This window comes from Limulus polyphemus, unplaced genomic scaffold, assembly GCF_000517525.1.
Source record: "Limulus polyphemus unplaced genomic scaffold, Limulus_polyphemus-2.1.2 Scaffold911, whole genome shotgun sequence".
Classification (NCBI taxonomy): Eukaryota; Metazoa; Arthropoda; class Merostomata; order Xiphosura; family Limulidae; genus Limulus; species Limulus polyphemus.
This window is the reverse complement of record NW_013666521.1, coordinates 55,347-62,311: the sequence shown is the minus strand read 5'-3', so window position 1 is coordinate 62,311 and position 6,965 is coordinate 55,347.

Genomic DNA, 6,965 nt, shown 5'->3' with positions numbered 1-6,965 from the left:
AGAAAGGACTTGTGTCGGAAGTTTCGTCGGAACGAATTTACGGAAAATTAACTAACGAACAGAGACTTAACAATATGAATATTATACAGTTATAAACTGTATTGAGAATGTGGCAAAATATTTCTCAATATCATGATGCTTTGAAGACACATAATCGCGTCACGTGGATGAAATTCTTTCTTGTTCTCATACATACAAATTAGATTGCCAATTTGATATTCTACTTCATATTCACAATATATTTATATTCTTTTAAACTCAGTTTATAAAGTTTTATAACTTAATGTGACCAATTTGATACATCTATTAAAAAATTCTCAAATATGTATCATTTCTGCTTTTTAATAAGATCCAATTTCAGATGGTCACAAAGATTGAAATTTTCAGCATGTATGTATTGTGTTTGCTTCTATTTGTAAAGTAATTCAAATCCCCCAATAAATGTTCGATCAGGCTCAAATAGAAAACTCCCTCGCTTGTGTAATTAATATAAAATCCAATCCTTTAACATTCATTCACATGATTTTCTGTCTCAATCAAAATTATAATGTTCTTATATTAAATTATTGTAAGACAATAGTTTGTTTGAAGTTATGCACAAAGCTACACAATGGGCTATCTGTGCTCTGACCACCACGGGTATCGAAACCCGGTTTCTAGCGTTGTAACTCCGCAGACATACCGCTGTGCCACTGGGGGCGTAAGACAATAGGCTACACATATAACCACAATTGGAAAGGAATAACAATAATTTTAAAACATGTTAAAAGATGTCCTGCAAAGTTTAATATTATGAATTGAAATACACATAATGATAAATTCGCACAAGAACATAGACTTTAAGGTCATAAATACATTATGCAAGTTTGTTAGTTCGTTTTATTCTCAAAATTTCATTGCTTATTTTTAAGAAGAACCTTCACACTAGAGGAATCTGACGTATGATCACAACTAATCACATTTTCACTGATCTGGGCTTAAGAAGGGGACAATTGCATAACATATTATCATGATGAACCTAGGAAGTGAATTCAGTGATCTTTACAATTAAATGGTGTTATTGCACGCAGTTTTCATTAATAACTTCGACATCAAAAGGTTGTTGTACATCATAAGCATTACCTTCTTGAAAATCAGCTTTGATCACAAAACATAGTAAAGTATATGGTCTGGTTTTCAATTAGGAATACCGCAAAGACATTTAAATTTGAACTGATGAAATAATATCGGTGTATTGAAGTACATGCAATAAATAAATAAAAATAATTATTCATATTAATTTTTGATTTTCTACGCACATTTTTGTTTAAAAGTTTCATCTCTCTCTGTTAATCTACAAATGTAAACAACAAGAAGGAAATCAATTAGATCAAATTAGGATTAATGCCAAATATATTTGATAATATTATTATAAAACAATGAGGTACCCTTTTTCCTCGTTTTTGACTTAACAACAGACGTCTCTTACGACAAGTAAAACAGTTTGTAGATTAATACTGGTACTATTTTTAAGCTCTTTTTGATCAACCAAAGAACTTAAGTGCCTCATATGCGTCATAGCCAATTTGCCTTAAAATTTCTTGTTATAAGTTTACAATTTGTTGTAATATTAATTTCTCGTTCGTATCATGAGACTTAGTATATGGATATGTTTTTTACTGACCTGTCGTTGTTTACCCACACTGAATACCTATATTTTATGAAAAAGTCACCTAAACAATTCAAGTAAAACGACAGATTTGTTCCAAACTGTCTAAAACTTGTATTTTGAGTATTAACCAATCACAAACATAATGGTTGTCACGCCTTCTTTTGACCAAACTACACCTCTAGACTTGTAGTGTTATAACATGTATATGGTGCTATTAAACCTTGTTTGTATAATTCTCCTATACTACCATATTTTTTTTTCAGTCCCACCAATCAGAATCATTGCTGGTCGCCCTTCCTTCGCTGACGTCAAATGCCTCCAGCTGGTTAAAAGGGAACAACATCAGTGATAAGTTCACAGCCTCCAGTCGTGTGATCATTAAAGAATTCCAGAAAAGAAGGAGTCATAAACTAACAAAATGCTGAGTGAGAATAGAAAAAAGGTAAGGAAAATGATTATCTTTGTGAAGTAGAGATGTAAAGGACTAAACCTAAACATGCCCCCCTCTACCATATATTTCATAACATGTGTACATCTGCAGTGTCAATAAGCAGTAGATATATCTATATCAGTTATATGTATAATATATACATATATATATATATATATATACCCTTCCTAGTTATAACTTTATATATCAATACTTACAAAATAGTATATCTCAATAAGAATGAACTTACGGCAAATTAACTTACACATTTTTAATTTTAGACTACTTAAACTGTTACAGTATTTACTCCTCTAGCGATTAAACAGTCCATTCATTTATCCACTTTCTGGCCTGTTTCTGAACATTTTTGTCACTGACAAATAATATTTTGTTTAGTCACGCAACGTAATTTGTTCGTTTGATTTTTTGTTTTTGAGGTCGTCTGATTGTTATTTTTCTATAAACTATATGTCGCATAATTAAACCATGCTACATTTCAGTGAGGTCTTTTCTATTTCTTTTCTTTCTTGTTTTATTAACGGAAAATAGTTTCGTATTCATTCATATATATGTCATACTACACTTTTTGGTATTCTTCTTCCACATTGGCTTCTTTCCAACCTTTTAGCTTCCCCAAGCAGAGTCGAAATGGAAAATGTGTATGCTATTTAAACATTCTATTTTTGTTAAAACAGGTTGAAACAAACAAGACTGTTGGTTCTTAGCTTTTAAACTAGGTACATTTTGTATGAGTTACAGTATGTGATATGTTAGGTACATAAGAATTTGAACCATAACATTACAGACACTAGAGACTGATTTAATTCAGTACCGTCTAATATAGCCCTTTGAACTTTTAGAACACCGTTTTTAGTTTTGTTATTTTTAACTTGTATGAGTAACACGATCTTTATGTTCGACCCCATTTTAGTCTGAGACTATATATCTTCCTCGTGCCAATTGTTTTTGTACACGACCTGACTCTTAATTAAATATTCATACTAGTCGATGATTCAAGATAACATTTTAAAGTATGTGTAAGCACCTCAATAAGTACAGATACAACTTACTGGAATATACGTCCTATATAAAATATAGTTCTGTTTGGAATGCTATAGAAAAATAGGTAAAAATATATTTAATAAGTGTGTAATATTGAGAAATAAGGTAGATAAGTCCCATTAATTCTAGTGATTTGGTGAAATTTGGCAGTAAAAAGCGAATTCTTTGTTAGAATTGAAATAAGTGTATTCATTGGGACTGGCTAACTAAATATGCATTAAATTGCTAGAAATCAATGTTTTGTCATGTTGAAAGGGTCGTCAAGTTTACATTTTGGAAATTGGATCCTACATACATGTTTTCTAAAAAAGTTTTACGCTTACCAGATATAATGCCAATTTTGTCAGACAGGACCATCTCTATGACACTTCTGTGTTATGAGAACTCTTAAGTTATGTAATTCGATGCCGCAGAAACGCCAGTAAAGATTAATATTACAGTCCAAAGTGTTCATTAACTGGAGGTCATGGGATATAGCATGTCCAGAAAAAAATAACTTATCAGTGCACTTCTTAGAATTTCATGCACAAGTCTCGCAAAGTTGGAAAAAAATATAAGCTAAATATAACCTTTTTTTTTAGACATAAGATATTCACCAGAAGACAGTTTAATGTAACGCGACACCAATGGAGAAGAAGTGTCTAATTCATAAACCTTGATGATATTTCATGTTCAGATGGCTGGAAATTTTTGCATACAGACAAAGCAGCTTTTGATCATATTATTATCAAAAGTAACATTTCTACTGAGATTAGCTAATACATCGATTATTGCTGTTGCAAAAGTTTTGAAATCCTCACTATATTACTATAATTACACAGGGTAAAACTAATAATATAAGGGTTAGAGATGTAAACACAGAGCTATGGGATATTATTTTCATATCAAATTTCATGAGAAATTGGGATTTCTTTTCATATCATTAATTTTTCTTGGTCACTGCCTGAAATCATTTATTGGATTCGCTTGCCTTTATAATTCGCTATTCTAATTCTTTTCCAAACATATATAGAATACATCGAATGATATCTATAGAACGTAGCTTCTGTTTAAAACTTAATACTGACATATTGTATTTAGCACCATTAGCTCGCGATAAGTTACAGCCTTTACACAGATGCTTAAATTACTGATTTTTGTTATATGTATATATATAACAGTTGTGTGTTATGATTGGAAATATAAATAACTTAGCTGTGATAGTCTATTTAGATCTAGGTAGTACTTTCTTATTTGCATTTGTTTATTGCTTTTTTTTTCTTCCCTGGAGTTTTGAGTGAAATTATTGAAGGAAAAAACTTTAAAAGTATCAATAATCTACAAGTTCATATTAAGCTCTGTGTGCACAGCATATAAATCTAAGATACAGCAAGAAAACTAATGTTACTATATCGTCATACTAGCCTCGAGTTATTTATTTTATTAAACTTTTAGTTATGTTTTGAAGCTTCTGCGTGTAAGTTGAATAAAATATTTAGGATATATGTAGAGCAGTACTTACAAATGTTGTTGTTCATAACGTATTTGATTCTCGATAGCTAAAACAGTATATAACTAGCTCATATGTATACTCTACTTTTTAATTCTCAATTAATTTTTAGCTAGTTCTTGATAAAGCTTCTAGCTTGTACCAATAAGAGTTTTCAAAATTATAATAGTTTAAAAAGCTACAACAAGGTACGCTTTCTAAGCCTCTGTGATTATCCTTAGGAGTCGCAATAACTAGCATTAGAAACATAAATACTCAATGTAACCCTTTACGTAGGCTGCTTGATAAAGTGACAAAGCAAAGTTGTCGTGTTTTTTAACTACCAAACTTGCTGTTGTGGGATCGATAATTTTTAAGAACAGAACTGAGGAAAAGTAAAACACTTGTACTTTTCACAAGTATTTCATTTATTATTACCGCGGTTTCGTTAATAAAGGCATCATCAGGTACAGACTGAAATAGTTGGTAAAAAGGTATATATTTATCTAACCCAAGAAACGTCTGGGAACCTTGATATTCACCACGAGGCAAGTTTGATTATTTTTATGTACTCTGGGAAGTGGTATTTCCCATATATGCATTTTAAACTTCACACACCCACTAAAAAGCTTCTTGACTCAACTGCAGAGTAGTATCCTCCATCGTATTCAAGCACATCCAACTCGCAATATGTAGATGATGACAAGCAATAGAATATTTTTCTATAAAGAAATATAGTCTGGAACGTTTTTAACAAAACAAATAATTCGCAAAAATCAAAATTATTTCCTTATTCAATGAAAACAAAACATTTGCATTATTCAAAGTCAAAGTTTTGCTAGTGTATGACCAAAGGATCTTCATTACTTTATAGTTTATATAAAGTGTACAAAACATTCACCCATATAGATGATGGCGGCGTATAAATGCAAGAAAAGATAGTAATTCCGCCAAACCAAAACGTAATTTTCATATTCATGTCAGCTTTTTTTTTCATCTGAACTGACAATGACAATTTGTTTCAGTGATGTATTGTATTGAACTTTAAACATGGTGAACGATGTTGTCATGTAAGTACTTTGCTTTCATCTTTTGACTAACTGTAGATAATATTGTGCACAAATTAGAAGCTTAAAGTCACGAGTGCATAAAACGCATGTTATGTTTGCTTAAAACACATAACGGATGCAACGAAAACAAGCATTTTAACACAGTAGTTATTTTTCATAACTATCGTTTTGAATATACAATATTGCAACAAATTTCAGTCAACATAGAGTCTTGGGTGTTTATCTATAGAATATTACTTGTACTTCGTCGGTTTGAACTTCGCCAGTTAATTCCCCATTGAGACTCTGTTTCAATGGTATCTGTATAAATACAATTTCCTTGATACAAGAAAATCCCTATAGGAAGGATGTAGTTTACGCTCTGATGTGCTAACATCACTTACCAGGAATCTAGAACATAGCCGTATAGTGCTACTTTAGTCATCTACATTATCATATGTTTCATTTACGAGCTTTTCATTTCCCGCCCTGTATCCAATTTTGTGGTAATTGCAATCAAGGTGTAGCTGAAACTGCGTGTTAATTTAGTAAGTTTGTTTCAGAATTTTTGCGTAAAGCTACACAAAAGTTGTATCTGTGCATAGACATCCCTAATTTTGAACTGATAGACTAGGGGGAAAGCAATTGCTGGATTCACCGGATAACGAGGTCTAATCGTTACTGGTATAGCACCAACGAACCAAAAGCAACCAGCGATTTTTTTCTGACAAGGGGAAGCGAATCTTTGTTCTTGGATTCATAGTCCTATCATGTTGACCATTAGACCGTGTCCGGTTCCATAAATATTGAACTAATATTGATGCTACATATAATCTTTGAACATTTCGTTAAGGACCCGTGTCCGGTTCCATAAATATTGTACTAATATTGATGCTACATATAATCTTTGAACATTTCGTTAAAGACCTTTGGTTTATTTTGTTATAAAAATATTGTATGTTTCACTTCATTGATGATTATGGTAATATGGATGTTGCTGTATTAAGTCTGCTGCTTAATCTCAATACGCTTATTGTCGTTTTTTTATCCGACTCAGTGATGTGGTGACTAGTCAATCTAAGATCGAAAATCCAAAAAAGAACACAACATTCTACTTCGACATTTTAACCCAAACTTATTTCTTATAATTAAGCTTAGGATGTATGTCTTAATAAGGCTTCTTAGAGGAAAAAGTCTAATTACTTACTAGTCGAAATGTTTAGTTTTCACATTACAGCGGGTACGGCAATTACTCTGGGAAAATAATATCGCCTGGGTATGTGTGTGTTTAGTGAAAATAGCCCA